The sequence below is a fragment of the Uranotaenia lowii genome, chromosome 3 (genome assembly GCF_029784155.1).
Source record: "Uranotaenia lowii strain MFRU-FL chromosome 3, ASM2978415v1, whole genome shotgun sequence".
Taxonomy (NCBI): domain Eukaryota; kingdom Metazoa; phylum Arthropoda; class Insecta; order Diptera; family Culicidae; genus Uranotaenia; species Uranotaenia lowii.
In genome coordinates this window covers 188,185,543-188,202,839 of record NC_073693.1, presented here as the reverse complement: position 1 = coordinate 188,202,839, position 17,297 = coordinate 188,185,543, and the positions used below count along the sequence as shown (strand labels likewise).

The 17,297-nt window shown below is 32.8% G+C and overlaps 1 protein-coding gene across 1 annotated transcript in view; it reads right to left on the bottom strand.

Annotated features, from left to right (window-relative positions):
• LOC129751451 (ATP-binding cassette sub-family F member 2) overlaps positions 1-17,297 on the bottom strand; it is a 520,520-nt gene that overhangs the window by 348,392 nt on the left and 154,831 nt on the right. The window lies entirely within an intron of this gene.

The following is a 17,297-nucleotide window of genomic DNA, read 5'->3' as shown; positions in this document are numbered from 1 at the left end:
CCGGCGCAGTCACAACGAACAGCGGTCCAGAAGAATGAATTACAAACAAAATTCGAAGAAATGCGAAAATTATGAAATAATTAAAAAATGTTAAGTGAATTAGTTTTAAGGGAAAAAATATTCTGTAAATATTTCACACAAAACAATGAATTACCCCACCACTATTTTACACAACACATAAAATGAACTACCAACACTGTACACTCACAACATAGAACTAAGAGTGAGACAAACATGACATGAAAGTGATAAGTGAACTGAAAGTTTAGTTGTATAAGTGACATGTATATTTATTTATGCTTCAATAAAATCACTTTTTAAAACCTATTCGCGCGAACGGACGTGTCTCCAACCGAAAATCTCGATTCGTTTCTCGGCCTTTGTTCGCTCCGCCATCGCTGGTCAAGTTGATGACCATTGTTGCTTCCTGCTTACCCGTTTTCGTCAGCCGTTTGGGACCCAATTTCGTGGGACACTAAGAACGGAATCCTGCGTCCGCACAATGACAAAAATGACAAAAATGACAAAAATGACAAAAATGACAAAAATGACAAAAATGACAAAAATGACAAAAATGACAAAAATGACAAGAATGACAAAAATGACAAAAATGACAAAAATGACAAAAATGACAAAAATGACAAAAATGACAAAAATGACAAAAATGACAAAAATGACAAAAATGACAAAAATAACAAAAATAACAAAAATAACAAAAATGACAAAAATGACAAAAATGACAAAAATGACAAAAATGACAAAAATGACAAAAATGACAAAAATGACAAAAATGACAAAAATGACAAAAATGACAAAAATGACAAAAATGTCAAAAATGTCAATAATGACAAAAATGACAAAAATGACAAAAATGACAAAAATTACAAAAATGACAAAAATGACAAAAATGACAAAAATAACAAAAATGACAAAAATGACAAAAATGATAAAAATGACAAAAATGACAAAAATGACAAAAATGACAAAAATGACAAAAATGACAAAAATGACAAAAATGACAAAAATGACAAAAATGACAAAAATGACAAAAATGACAAAAATGACAAAAATGACAAAAATGACAAAAATGACAAAAATGACAAAAATGACAAAAATGACAAAAATGACAAAAATGACAAAAATGACAAAAATGACAAAAAATGACAAAAATGACAAAAATGACAAAAATGACAAAAATGACAAAATTGACAAAAATGACAAAAATGACAAAAATGACAAAAATGACAAAAATGACAAAAATGACAAAAATGAAGATATAACTACTTGTTGATTTATTATATGTAAATTACAAAAATTACAAAATTTACAAAAATTACAAAAATTACAAAAATTACAAAAATTACAAAAATTACAAAAATTACAAAAATTACAAAAATTACAAAAATTACAAAAATTACAAAAATTACAAAAATTACAAAAATTACAAAAATTACAAAAATTACAAAAATTACAAAAATTACAAAAATTACAAAAATTACAAAAATTACAAAAATTATAAAATTTCGGGCCCGAGGGAAACCACCTAATGTTCCAGTGAGGGATGTGTTGGCTGCGGTGGACCTAGATTACATGTTCGAATTATACCTTTTCTTTAAATCTATAGATCTTCGTGTTTAAATTCTTTTTCCCTTTTCTTTATTCTTTTTTCTTCAACTACACAATGTATGAATTGTAAATACAAAAACAAGGGTTTGGCTCTTTAAAACCTTCGGTATGAGCCGTTTCAAATAAACAAAGTTAAAAAAAAAAATTACAAAAATTACAAAAATTACAAAAATTACAAAAATTACAAAAATTACAAAAATTACAAAAATTACAAAAATTACAAAAATTACAAAAATTACAAAAATTACAAAAATTACAAAAATTACAAAAATTACAAAAATTACAAAAATTACAAAAATTACAAAAATTACAAAAATTACAAAAATTACAAAAATTACAAAAATTACAAAAATTACAAAAATTACAAAAATGACAAAAATTACAAAAAATAAAAAAATTACAAAAATTACAAAAATTACAAAAATTACAAAAATTACATAAATTACTAAAAATACAAAAATTCAAAAATTACAAAAATTACAAAAATTACAAAAATTACAAAAAATACAAAAATGATAGAAATGTCAAAAATGAAGATGTAACTACTTGTTGATTTATTATATGTAAACACTTACCCTCCAAAAATGGTTTCAGTGTTCATCAAATTGATTCATTCTTCTTGGAAATTGCCACTTTTTCATCCCCAGTTTTGGCGGTTTGTTTAATGATCATTGCGATTCAACACATTCTCCGTTCCAAATGATATTTTCAACAAGCTTTAAAAAAAACACATTTTTTCTAAATCAAATAAATCGCAATTTTGCTCTACTTACATGCTCCTTTGAGTTCAGTCTAAACCTAAGTTAAAACAATCATACGCAATACATTTGACAAATGCAAGGTTGCCGAAAAAAATCTGTGTTTTGACGAAAACAAATTCTGACATTCTGTGATTTTACCCAAAAATTCTGTGACGGTTTTCTGTGATGCTTTCTTTATTAATTTCATTCCAAAGTCATGTCAAATTACGTATTTTCTACATTTTACTTAAGTAAAATCAATCAACATTACCAATTTTATCATAATTTTCCAATTCAAAGATAATTATCCAATATTTTATACTGACATTAAAAATTAAATTTTGAAAAATGTCCAACATTTAAAAATTCTGTGAAATCTGTGAATATTTCTAAAATGCTGTGTTCTGTGACACGGATTCTGTGATGAAATTTGGCTCAAAATTCTGTGAAATTATAGATTTTTCTGTGATTTCGGCAACCTTGGACAAATGTTTGAATGCAAATGCTAATCACTTAAAATTCAAGTGATGAATAAGTAGGTATATTGGATCGTTCACTCAAAACTTAATTGAGGGACGAAAAGTGAAATGTACATTAGACTGAGTCGATTTGGGGTCATTTTTGAATTTCTCAAACCCTGGGGTCTAAAATGCTTTGTTTTGGTTTAAAACTCATCTATGATTTTTTTGCAGAATTTTTAAGTAACGTTTACATGAGTGAATTTGAACTTTTAGGTTTGTATGGGAAACTTGAATATTTTGTACTGAAAAATCCACATCATTTCTGTTTCTTCTGTGGAATCGAGCCAGCTATTGGTTTGGTGCCAATTTATAAATTTTCAAAAGGAAATTTTCCGCTGAACAACTTTGTCGAAGACCGTAACTTCGTATCTAATTATGAAAAAAAATTATTAGCTGTTTAACAGGGGTATGTCTTTTGGCATTGATAAACAATGAATTCAATTGACATCACTGCTGGGTGCCTAGCGAGGTATTAAATGACTACTCTTCACGCAATACTTCGCGGGACACAAGCAGTGGTATCAATTGAATTTATTGTTTTTCAATGTCAAAAAACATATCCCTGTTAAACAGCTAATAACTTTTTTGCCTAATAAGATACGAAGTTACGGTCTTCGACAAAGTTGTTCAGCGGAAAATTTTCTTTGGAAAATTTGTAAATTTTCACAAAAACCATGAGCAGCCTCGGTCGTACAGTGGTACAATAGAAACAAAAATGATGATGATTTTTCAGTACTAAATATTCAATTTTCCCATACAAACTTAAAAGTTCAAATTTACTCATTTAAACGTTACTTAAAACTTCTGCAAAAAATCATGGATAAGTTTTGAACCAAAACAAAGCATTTAAGACCCCAGGGTTTGAGGAATTCAAAAATGACCCCAAATCGACTCAGTCTACATTGTACATGATCCAGATTGCTAATCGCATGCGTTTTTCTGTCCGTCCGCGAAAATTTTACAAAATTATTAATTTCAGTACGTAACACATTCGGGAATTAACTAGAAATGGCTTAAAGTTAAAGCTGGAAGGAAGTGCAGAAGTGTCCATCGGAAGTTCTAAAAATTTAAAGGGGGATTAAGAGCTTTTTCATAAAAAGAAATGCAAACTGGTTGCTTTTTTATTAACAAGTAGTTTTATTAAGGCATTTAACTTATAAAGTTTTTTTGTGCAGAGTGTTCATTTCACTTTTGTGTGGTGTTAGTAAGAGGGGGCCGTTCGTCGCCAAACGGGTAGCTGCAGAAACGGAGTTTTTTCAAATTGAATATAAATTTTATTCTCGTGTGGAAGTCTGGGGTTGTTAAGGAAAGCGTCCCTAAATGTGAAGGAAAGGATCAACACATAAACATCGGTGACATCATTCTTTGTTTTAAATTGCAAGAAACATTACATTCATTCAGTCAAGTCGATATTTTACTAGTTTTACTACTAAGGTGATAATTTTGATATAGGTATTTAGACACATATATCAATATTATCAACCTTAACCATCAAAGATGTAAAAGATTGAAAGTCTATTTTTTTTTATTTATTTACGTCTTTGGTTGTGTAACCGTACAGACTAGTTGCTTAAGCCTAAGAAACTCTGCTTAAAACTAATTTAAACCTACGTTTACACATATTAAAATCAAACAAATGACTCACTGAGTTAAAACTTTCACAACATTTATCAATTGGATGGTTCCGGCCATATACAGTACGGTGATAGGGTATCCATAGGAACTGACGTCGTCGAAGTGTCCTCGTGGAAACGTATATATTGACACGTTGCAATATGTATGCGGAGTCAACACGGTGGGTTAAGGTATCAAAAATGAAGGCTTGCTGCAGTTCAATACGACGCTTTTCTAGTGTAGTTAGGCCTATCAGAGCACACCTTTGCTCATAAGGCGGGAGTCGGAGCGGGTCATTCCAGGGAAGACGCCGGAGAGCGTATCTTACGAAGCTACGTTGAACTCGTTCGAGGCGGAAGTATTGAGTGCTCTGAGAGGGAGCCCACACCTGGACAGCATACTCCATGATACTACAAACGGAGTAGATGGCTTTCAGTGCATATATGTCAACATAACATTTCTTGATCGGGTAAAATTAATGATCTTGCACTTTTTCGCATTTGCTTGCCTTCCGTTCATCTGACACCAGCTCTCTAATGTAGCGATGTCCGCTTGTAGGGCGAGACAGTCTACAGTGCTGTGAATCTTTCTAAAAATCTTCAGATCGTCGGCATACAATAGAGTGTCGGATTGAAGAGTTGCGCACAGGTCGTTCACAAAGATTATGAAGAGAAGCGGTCCAAGGTGACTCCCCTGAGGAACTCCAGATGGGATGGCAAACGTTTCCGAGCACGAGTTTTTAATTTTCGTGAAGGCACGCCGGTCTGTGAGGTATGACTCGATCCATTCAAGCGCCCATTCAGGAAAACCTAGCTGATCCAGCTTAGCTACAAGTATTTTGTGCGGGACACGGTCAAACGCTTTTGCGAAGTCTATATAAACAGAGTCCACTTGAAAACCTTTCTCCATGCTGTTACTCAAAAAGCTTACATAGCACATCAGATTGGTTACGGTTGATCTTCGCTTCATAAAACCATGTTGAGCCTCAGATATAAAAGGTTTTGCAGCGGCATTATTCGTTCATGCATTAGGACTACAAAAATCTTAGATATTGAGTTCAAAATTGATATAGGTCGGTAATTATCTACGCAGTTAATATTTGTGAATCAGTGAGATGGACGCAACTTTCCATGCTCTGGGAAACGATCTTTCCGATAGTGACCGGTTTATTATACTACAAATCGGGGCAGCTAAAGGTGCTGCGCAAAGTTTAAAAAAAGCGGTGGGTATGCGATCTGGACCAGAACCTTTAGTTGGGTCAAGCGAAGACAATTGTTCGTAGATATCCTGCTCAGTGAAGCACGGTAAAGGTAAGTTGATATCGTACGATTGAATAGAGGCAATTTAGTTGCTGTCAGAGTCGGTACTAGCTGGACAATATACACTTTGGAAGAAATCAGCGAACATTTTAGCCGATTCAGTCGAGTTAGAGGCAGTGACTCCATTAAACCTCATGTCTGCAGGAATAGATGCGTTCCGTTTTCTTCGATTAAAGTGTTTTCAAAATGACGATGGATTACGTTTGAGGTTTTGTTGAAGCTGAGAAATGTGTTGGCGGAAGAGCAGATCTTTCAGATTTTTGAATTCATTCTCTAGGGATCTCAAATGGCATCTGCGATTTTCAGAACGATTCTTGTTAAAACTTTTACGTGCCTTTCGTAGCTGATTTCGTAGCCGCCTTAGATCGGAGTTCCACCACTCGTGCTTTATTGGTTTGAAACTCTTCGGGCGTTTCAAGGGAATGTTTTGTCTTAAAACCGAGTAAACCGAGAGTTTTTCATAGACAACATTCAGAGCGGAATCCACATTGTTGGCAGCTTCAAGAGAATTCCAATCTATCGAATTGAGCGCAGCAGTAACAAGACCGTAATCGCATTTATTGAAATCGAAATCAAACTCTCCAACAGGTTCTTCCTGATCACACACATGATCCACGATTTCAAGGCATATAGTGTATAGTGTAGGCATATGGGCAAGCCTGAATCTATCAAGACAATCGGAAATGAACGATAATCAAAGTATAAATTCGGCCTATTCAGCCGTATACTTAGCTCAATTATTCGGTAAGACGAATATTCGGCCAGTCGAATATTCTGTACATCTCTAATAAGAAGTTAAGGTCTACGACAAAGTTGTTCAGCGGAAATATTCCTTTAGAGAATTGGCACAAAAATCATTATCTGATTCTGTTCCACAGAAGAAACAATAATGAGGTTGATTTTTCAATACAAAATATTCAATTATCCCATACAAACCTAAAATTTTACATAAAAATTCTGCTAAAAATCATAGATGAGTTTTGAACCAAAACGAAGCTTTTTATACTCCAGAGTTTGAAAAAATCAAAAATAACCCCAAATCGAATCAGTCTACTGTCACATAGAACCGATCAATCATAATTACAGGCAGATATGTTTCATTCAGCAATATTTTTTTATTCAACGCACCTTTTCCAGGACCACCCACTCTCTTTTGTCCTGTTGCCAGTTGGCACAAACACGCCCCGAATATCCCATTTTCATCTTCCTTCAAAGAGATCGTCCTGCCTGCTTGAATGATTCTGGGGGATGATGTGCCGGTATTTGAGTTGACTGGTAATTTGAACAATTAAATAATTAAACTAGTCCAACTAGCTAGCGATTTGCGGTGCTGACGAGGTAGAAAAATAACGAATCCTGGTAATTGCTTCGTAGCTTTGTCTGAGTGTATATGACGTGTAGTAAAAACTAAACTCCCATTATTCCAAACTTTTCTTTGGCCTTTTGCTTCGTGCAGGTTTAGGTAAATGAGCGTCTGGAGGTGCAATAAGCAAACAATGCCGTAGCGGTAATTATATTTTGGGCATTATAAACAAGACGAACTCGGAGAGACAAGGTAAGGAGACGGAAGAGTAATAGTTTACTTTATGAAATGCAATAAATAATCCTCATATACTCAAATCGGCACATAATCTGCAAAGCTCATTCGATTTTCGGTGTTATTTTTCTTCCCCTGTTGGTAATCATCATTAAGACTTCGTCCAGATATTTTAATATTTGTCTGGCACGTCGCTTTGACTAGGGATTTCGGATTAGACAGACTTTACCGAATGCCACATCACGTACATGAAGACAAGAGTTCGATTTAACAAAACAAGGAAAATTTGCTCGACTGCGTCAGTGCTGGTGCCGATGCTCATGCCAAGGTATTCGTCCAATCAATCAGCGGTTAATGAGTATTTGGGTACCTATCGTTCACTATAAATATTTATTATCACACATTCATGTAATAACTACATACTCGATCTGACTAACGTGGTGATTACTGAGCAGCTTAATCTTTTTTTTCCCTCGATTTGCAGGTTTTCCTACATACGTTCACAATCAAATTTAATGACCACAATCACAAGAAAATTAAAAAGGGGAATTCTACACAAGTTTTTTTATAGTAACTACTAGCTGATTTTACCCGGCCTTGCTCGGGTTCACATAAAATATAAATCAACTTGAGTCGTTTGAATTTTCAAAATATTGGAAGCTTTATATTCATCATTATGAGAAATTTATTAATATTTTTAAAGATTATATTGAGATTATTCACTATGTTCATCGTGTTCACTGTGTTTTATTTCGCCTTATATTTTTTAATCTTCAAATGATTTTTTTTTCTTCATCTAATAAAAAAAATCTCGTAATTTTTAAGATGGTTCCTTGTACTACGGTATATTCAAGTTATATTTACTTAGAAATTTTTAAATAGACTTCTAAATCTTGTTGAACCATGTTAAAGACTCACTTTTCTTGTTTCAAATTGTATGTTTGCTTTTTTCGCTTTATTATTTCACACTGTTTTATGAGTACTTGTTCTTGAATGTTGATAATTCCACTAATAGTTTTTTGAAGTTATCGAAAACAAATCATCTTAAACGAAGTTACCATTAAAATGTTATGAAAAAGGTTTAATTTGAGTTTTATTTCAATGTTTCTATTCTTGGACACGATCATCCCTTTAATTTTTTTGATGAGTGATCAGTGTTAAAAATTTTAATATCATTTGTTTGAATTCGCAGTACCAAACGGTACTACGATAAGTCTTCTCAAAATTGGATGGTAGAACTGAACATATTGGTAATGAAAAAACACCCATAAATTATAAATTGGCCAATGCATTTAAGATGTATAAAACTAAAAATCTCAGAATCCTTTATCTAATCAATTTTCTAATCCTCCGGCTATCGAAGCGTTGAATTTGAAGCCTTCAACTTTTAACTCTGAATCTTATTATTTTTTCTTTCTCTATGAAGGGTTCTAAAAATATGAAAATAGTTTGTTCTTAAAAGCTGGAATTTATGAAGATCTGTTCAATAGTTTTCCAGCACTCAGTCCAAACAGTTATTCAGCTGGAGAATTCCATTCACTGTTCAATATTCAGTTCATTGTATATTCTTGTAGACTCTCAAAGCCTCTCCAGTACCTTGAAAACTACTACAATTCTAGTATATATATCCTTAAAACAGGCTTGTTGCATTTTTCAATCCAAAATGTGAGCTCATTTTTGCATTGGAAAATCTCGTACCGATACCACGTGCTTTCAACAGTAGAAGGAAAAAAAACAAAATTTTTCCCTTTCAAATCTTTCATGCTCAGCAAGCTTTGATTTGTTTTCCAGTCCACGTGTACTCTTGATGGTCGTTTCTATTGCCCGGCCCATGGTGATGGTGAAAACAACCCGCCAAGGGGAAAAAAGTCAGCTGACAAAATGGGTGCCATGACTTTTGGTTCGTGGGAATAAAAACGAAAGTTGTATGGGAGGGTCCCTTTTCTTAGGTGGGAGGGGCTCAGAACTATTACTAAAACCTTACCCTGGTTCAACTACATCTCTGTACCGAATTTCAGGCTGATCGGTTAAGTGGTGTGGATTTGTATAAGGTGCATACGAACAAACAAACATATACAGTCCAACTCATCTTTCCTATATATTAGATAACTGATGTTTTCAGTTTGTTTTTAAAAGATTATGACTTCCCGCTTTTTTGCAATTTCAGCTAAAAATTTCGGCAAAGATATGTATGTTGATTGATATTGCCTTTAAGTTTATGACAACACTATTAAACATCCTTTAAATATAATCGTCGTGGGTGACAAATCGTACAAATGGTAAGAAACAAATGATTTTTTTTTTTTTTTTTTTTTAAATATGTCTTTATTTGTATCAAATCATCATTACATTTATATTACATTATTACATTAAATTAGGTGTTCAGCTCAATAATGAACTGTTCATAGCCATATAGTTAACTAGGTAAAAGAAATTTATTTATAAGAACTAAATTTGCTTAGCGCAATCAAGAATTTAATGTAGGAGAACATCCTGTAATGGCAAAAATATTTTAATCTTAAAACTAAACACTAACCTAAAATTAAACTAATTATAGAGAGAACGAATCTCTGCGATGGAAGACTGCATCGATTTGCCTCTGAAGTTGGAGATAATTTTGTTGGCCATCTCTCCGATCGATTCAATGCCCGCAATCCGATGAAGATCTTCGGTGCTGTGCCAAGGTGGAAGCCGCAAAATCATTTTCAGAACCTTGTTCTGAATCCTCTGGATGGCCTTCTTCCTCGTCGCGCAGCAGCTAGACCAAATCGGAACTGCATACATTATCGCTGGTCGAAATACTTGTTTGTAGATAAGCATCTTATTTCGCAGACACAACCTGGATTTCCTGTTGATGAGAGAATAAAGAGATTTAGTATATTTATTGCATTTTGATTGAATATCTTCAATGTGATTTTTAAAAGTAAAATTCCGATCAAGTGTGAGTCCCAAGTACTTCACGTGATCAGACCATTCTAATGAAACCCCATTAAAAGTTATAGAATGATTTTCATTAGGTTTTAAAAAATTTGCTCTTGGCTTATGGGGAAATAAAATAAGTTGAGTTTTGGAAGCGTTAGGAGAAATTTTCCACATTTTCAAGTAATTCAAAAAGGAATTTAAATTTTGTTGCAATCTACTGCGTACCACCCGTAAATTTCGACCTTTGGCTGAAAGCAAAGTGTCATCAGCAAATAATCTTCTACCTTTTCCTTCTGGTACATCAGGAAGATCTGAAGTAAAAATATTGTATAAAATTGGCCCAAGTATACTACCCTGAGGGACCCCAGCTCTAATGGGAGTCCTTTCAGAGCATGAATTTTGATAGCTTACTTGTAAGGTTCGGCTAGTCAAATAATTTTGAATAATTTTGGTGAGATATACAGGAAAATCAAATCGAGCTAATTTAGCTACTAAACCTTTGTGCCAAACACTGTCAAAAGCTTTTTCAATATCAAGAAGAGCAACACCAGTTGAAAAACCTTCAGATTTGCTAGCGTTAATCATATTAGTCACACTCAAAAGTTGATGTGTAGTAGAATGTCCATGACGAAAACCAAATTGTTCATCAGGGAAAATAGAATTCTGATTAATGTAAATCATCATTCTATTCAAAATAACTCTCTCAAATAGTTTACTTAAAGAAGGAAGCAAACTAATTGGCCGATAACTTGAAGGCTCTGAAGCACTTTTTCCAGGTTTCAAAATTGGAGTTACTTTGGCATTTTTCCATTTATTGGGAAAATAAGCCAAATGAAAACATTTGTTGAAGATTTTAACTAAAAAATTTAAAGTGCTTTCAGGCAACTTTTTAATAAGAATATAGAAAATCCCATCTTCCCCTGGAGCTTTCATATTTTTAAATTTTTTGAAAATCAATTTAAGTTCATCAATATTTGTCTCACAAGAACTTTCAAACACATTTTGCTTAGAAAGAATATCATCAAATTCAAGGGAAATTTGAGCATCAATTGGACTTACAACGTTTAAATTAAAATCATGAGCAGACTCAAATTGTTGGGCTAATTTTTGAGCTTTTTCTGCATTAGTTAAAAGAAGTTTATCCCCATCATTCAAAGTAGGAATTGGCTTCTGGGGCTTTTTCAAAATTTTAGTTAATTTCCAAAATGGCTTTGAGTAGGGTTTTATATCCTCTACTGCTTTAGCAAAATTTTCATTACGAATGAAATTTAAACGACGTTTGATCTCTTTTTGAAGGTCGCAATAAATTAATTTCAAATAAGGATCCCTAGTTCGTTGAAATTGGCGTCGACGAATGTTTTTCAGTCGTATCAAAAACTGAAGATCATCATCAATTAAAGGTTGATTAAATTTATGTTTAACTTTAGGTATTGAAGCGGCTCTAGCATTGACTATTGAAGTTGTCAAATTTTCTACAGCCAAATCAATATCTTCTATTGAATTCAATGGAACGTTTACATCTAAATTACGTTCAATAAAATTCATATATCGCTCCCAGTTAGCCTTTTGAAAATTAAAAGTTGATTTTAAAGGGTTTTCAATGGGACTTTGGGATAAAGAAAATGTTACTGGAAGGTGGTCTGAATCGAGGTCCGCATGAGTAACTAATTGACTACAATGCTCGCCTAAATCCGTTAGAACCAAATCAATTGTGGAGGGATTTCTAATTGAAGAAAAACAAGTATGCCCATTAGGATGTTCAACAGTATAATAACCTGCAGAGCAATCATTAAACAAAATATTGCCATTAGAATTTGATGAAATATTATTCCAAGATCGGTGTTTTGCATTAAAGTCACCAATAATAAAAAATTTAGATTTATTTCTGGTGAGTTTTTGTAAATCTCCCTTCAAAAAATTTTTTTGTTCACCGCTGCATTGAAAAGGCAAGTATGCGGCAACAATTATAATTTTCCCCATAGACGTTTCTAATTCAATTCCAATTGTTTCTAAGACTTTTGTATTGAAAGAAGGAAGAAGTCTAAATTTGAGACGACTATTGATGACAATAGCTACACCCCCACCTTGTCGATCAAGTCGATCATTTCGTAAAATTTTAAAGAAAGCATTGCTTTTCAAGTTATTGTCTGGCTTTAAAAAAGTTTCAGTGATGGCAGCAATATGTATGTTTTGAGTTTTCAAAAATAAAAAGAATTCATCTTGGTTAGCCAGCAAAGATCTAGCGTTCCAATTCATAATATTTAAACATCTATTTGGATCCATGAGGGAATCGTAAAGTCATAATAATTTTGTTAGCATAATTAAAAGAAGTTTGGAAAGCTTCAAACATTGAATTTGCTTTCAACATAAGTTGCATCATTTCCATTAAATTTTGATGCAAAAATTTTAATTTTTCCTCAGTAATCTCACCCAAATCAACAAAATTGTTAGGATCAGAAATTGAAGGAGAAGAACAAGTATTTGAATTTCGGGGATTTTCCCAAGCCTTCGCATGAACGTTGAGACTTGGTTTTTTCCCATTTTTATTAGTTATGCCTGGAGAGGGCAACCCATTTTCAACCACCTCTGAGAACGATAAACAACGAGTCTGTGGCGCAGAATCAGCCCAGGTAACATTAAAATCACTTCGGGTATTACCCAGCCGTGATTCCAATGTAGGCCGAGGCTGACTGCAAACAGGCAGGTTGTTTGCCGGTCTGACGTGTGAAGACGAAAAAGAGGAAGGAGGAGAAGAAACTTTTCTGGAAACTTTGGGATTTTTCCTAGAAGCAACAATTTTTGCCCTAACGGGACAGTCTAGAGAATTCGAGAAATGATTACCTGCGCAATTCGCACACTTAAAAAATTCTGTTTTTGGCTTATCACCACCAAAAAGGCATTTAGATTTTTCATGATCGAATGAGCCGCAAAACATGCATCTGGCATTCATTCTACAATTTTTAGTGCCATGACAAAAAGCTTGACAACGACGACATTGCGTAATATTTTGTAAAAAATTGGTAGTAGATTTACGAAAAGGTTCAAATTTTACTCGACAATGAAACATAAGACGAGCCTTTTCCAGAATTTTCAAATTATTAACCTGATCCTTTTTAAAATGGATCAAATAAAGTTCAGGAGCAAAACCAACACTACTGGTATTATTCTTGTTGGTTCTTTTCCTCATTTGAATTACTTGAATTGAAGGAAAACCTAACAAAGAATTTAATTCATTTGTGATCTCATCCGGTGTCTGATCGCCGGTGAGACCACGAAGTACAACTTTAAAAGGACGATCACCTCTAGTGTCGTACGTAAAAAATTGGTGTTTTTTTATTATTCAAATAATTTAAAATTTTTTGAAAATCATTAAAAGATTCCGCCAATATACGAGCAGTTCCCCTTCGACCGATCTGAAAAGAAATCTTCACATCCTTGACGGAAGTGACGATTTCTTTTCGAAAGGCATTGAAGTCAGGAATCGTGACCGTTATTGGTGGAATCTTTTCGTTTTTAAGAGTATAAGAAGAAGAAGGTTTCTTAGTACTCTTATCAGAATTAAATATAAATATTTCCTCATCACCGATGTTATGAAGGACATCGAATGAATTGGAAATTTCAACTTTTTTGGGCGATGGGCCTGAATTAGGTTCGGCAATCCGTTTTCTTCCGGCCCTTGAGCCGGCAGATGACTTCCCCATGCTGGAAAGAAAAGAGAAAATATGAATAAAAGAAAATGAAAATAATTTTAGCACTGAAAAGTGCTGATTGAAATACAGGTAAGGAAAAAATAAATAATGTAAAATGTTCCTGCAGGTACACAGCAACGATACGATGCTCCGACGTACGTGTTGACGGCTCAACGGTACAGATGGAGAAACAAATGATTGTTTTTTGTTGTTCATAGCTATCGCAACGAGCTTCAATTCTGAACATGAATTACTACGGAAAAAATAGTTTTTCGCCTTTAAATTAGGGGAAAAGTCAGATGAAGAAAATTTACGTTGTTTTTTGACAGCGAAATTTTTCGCGAAGAAATTTATGAAAACCTAAACCCAAGCAAAGTATTTTGAACCCGTGGATTTCAATGCTGTAAGTGCATACCAGACACAACTAGGTCATTCTTCAAGCGGTTACGACTTCAAATAGGTAGGACCGGGACCGAGATGGAAATTGCGAAATCCATTTCAAGAAATCTTTCACATTCAAATGTTCTAACGAGACAAACAGATAAGTACCATATTCTTTACCTAAAAAGTAGTGCTTTTGATTAAACTACAAATTTAAAGGCCTAATTTATGAAAAATCTGTAGAAAAATTGTAGTTATTTCAATGATCAAGTTTTGAAATTTTGATTATTACGTAATTTTAACAATTACGAAGAAGAAAAGGTTAAAAAATCTATCAATGGTAAATACAGAATTCAATGTCAATGAACAAACTTAAGTCAAGAATTCGCTTGTTCGATTATTTCTATCAAGAAAATCAAAACACCATTCTCAATGCTCCTATTTTTGAAGATATACTGGAAAGACTCCATGAATAGAGATTTATCAAGAAAAGGGTGTATATAAAAATCTTTGAAAGTATGCAACTTTTGATTTTTATTTCCTTACGTTCAGAAGTCTCAAGTTTTTATATTAATTAAGTTCCATTACTTTCGATCCCTTAGATAGATTTTTTGTATCAATAATTGTATCAATAATCAAAGTATCAATGAGTTTAAAGTATCAATGAAAAGAGTTTATGAGATAGTAGAATTATTACACTTTTTAAGTTTATGCTTGGTTGACAAATACTCCATTATTTGATAAAAAGTATTCACATTTCGATAAGGACAACAGATAAGATCGATGCCTACCACAGAATTTGTAAAAGTTATTCATTGAATAGTAACATAGAAACATCATCATCAATCAACTATTAAATTAGGAGGGTAGGATAACAATCATCCCCCCTGTCCCCCTAAAAAAATATTTACTAGCATGCAGAGGTTCCTCGGTCCTAATCACGGAGTAGCAACCATTGGCGACGTGGAATTCGTTCTAATAAGCCACGCCTACGATTATGGTTTTCGAAATGCATGCATTGTAAAAAAGTAAGTATCATTCATTAACAACAGAAAAAAAAACATTTTTAGTGCAGATTATTTTGTAAAAATTTATAATGCAGGATTTCGGGTTCAATGATACACGTGGATGTGAGTAGTCAATCAAGCTAAGCTAAGCTAAATGAGGAGAAAAGTCAGATGAGCTTTAATTAAAAATGGATTTTCCATTCTTAAGCATTGCTGCTCGGAAAGATTAATTTTACCGTAAAAAAATAATTCGAAGAAAAAAACCATCAATGTTCCGAGTTGAAATGAAAATAGTTTAACATGAAAGCATCACGGAAAGATTAAGTCGCATGCATTTGAGAAACTTTTATAGAATAATTGTGCCTGATCCTTGAATCTAATTAAGTACGTTTTCAAATTTATTTGAATTACATCAACTCAGTTATTTTTGTTATATTACAAATTGCGGTTAGGATATTTGAATACCGTCAAATAGGGCATGATGCAACACCAGGGTTAAATTTATTAAATTTATTCCCACAACTTATTCAATATTATAACCATATGATGTTATCAAGTTATGATTACAAAATGATGATGGCATGTTTTCACATCTTAAACTAGCTTTTAAACGTTTTTGATTCTCATATAAAATGAAGAAATCTAGCGGTAGGTGTAGATTTTGAACATTTTTCGTAGACGTAAAAAACTTGACCCAGTATGACGGATTGGCTTAATAATATCACCTGCAAAATTTATATTGTTTTTATTATCCTATACCAACACCGTTGATGAAGAAATATTTTTCGGACAATCCTCAATTTTTTTTTAATAAATATTTTTATAATTCAGTTACCTGTCTGAGGTAGGATGCGACAAAATTCAAATCAAAAAGATACCTTAAAAAATCTAATTTCTATATGCTGAAATATCATTGTTTTGTTAAACGCGTTTGATGACATTCAAATTTCATCCATCTAAACATTAATTTTTTATGATTTTAGCTAGTAGAGTATTTTGTAGTTTTTTTACCCCTAAATGTATGCAGTACTCTTATGTTTCTCCGTAGTCCATAAAACAGCTTTATTGTCAGAAAAAATGTAAAAATTAGTTAGAATAAAATCATAAATTAAGACAATCGGTGTTTTCATGCTTAACAGGCTTTATGGAATCACAAATATAACGTAAACTATAAATTTTCATACGTTTGAATTATATTATACTAGAGACGCGTCTAGACGTACCGAATATTAGGTCGGTCGAATATTCGGCTCCGAATACCACCAAAAAATTGTTAAGCCGAATATTCGACTTACCGAATAGTTGAGCAAAGTATTAAGCCGATCAGCCCGAATTTTTATTTTTAAAATTCATAACATTTTCAAAATACAATAACAGCTTTGTCAATTTTTTAATGATGTAGGATAATTTATAGAATATCCAAAAGTAATTAAAAACTATCCAATTACCAAAAAATCTAGGTTTCAGTAAAACATTTTAGGTGTATCCGTATATTTTTTTACTATAGATCAAGCTAGATACTTTGATTATCGTTTATTCCAGATTTTCTTGGATAAATTCAAGCTTACCTGAATAATGAAAAAATTATAATTAGTCAATAAAGAATTCGAGATAAATTAAAAAAAAAAACTCTAATTCCTCTTTGAAACGTTAAAGTTCTTGTGTCCAAATCTTTTTTTTTTCAGGGTAAATTAAAGAATTCACATCATTTTTTAACGACTTGAACGCTGCTGATGAAATTTGAAGAATATTATTAATTTAGAGTAATTTTCTTTCACTTTCCTCTTGTTTGTTTTAGAATTATGTTTAGATTCTGATCAGATTTGTCCTATTTTATACGTGTGGTAGAAAGAATAGTATGCTTGAGTTTTCATCTAATCCGATATCAGATGAGCAATTCAAAATGGCTTGGCACATGTTTTGACATTTTTGTCCCAGGTT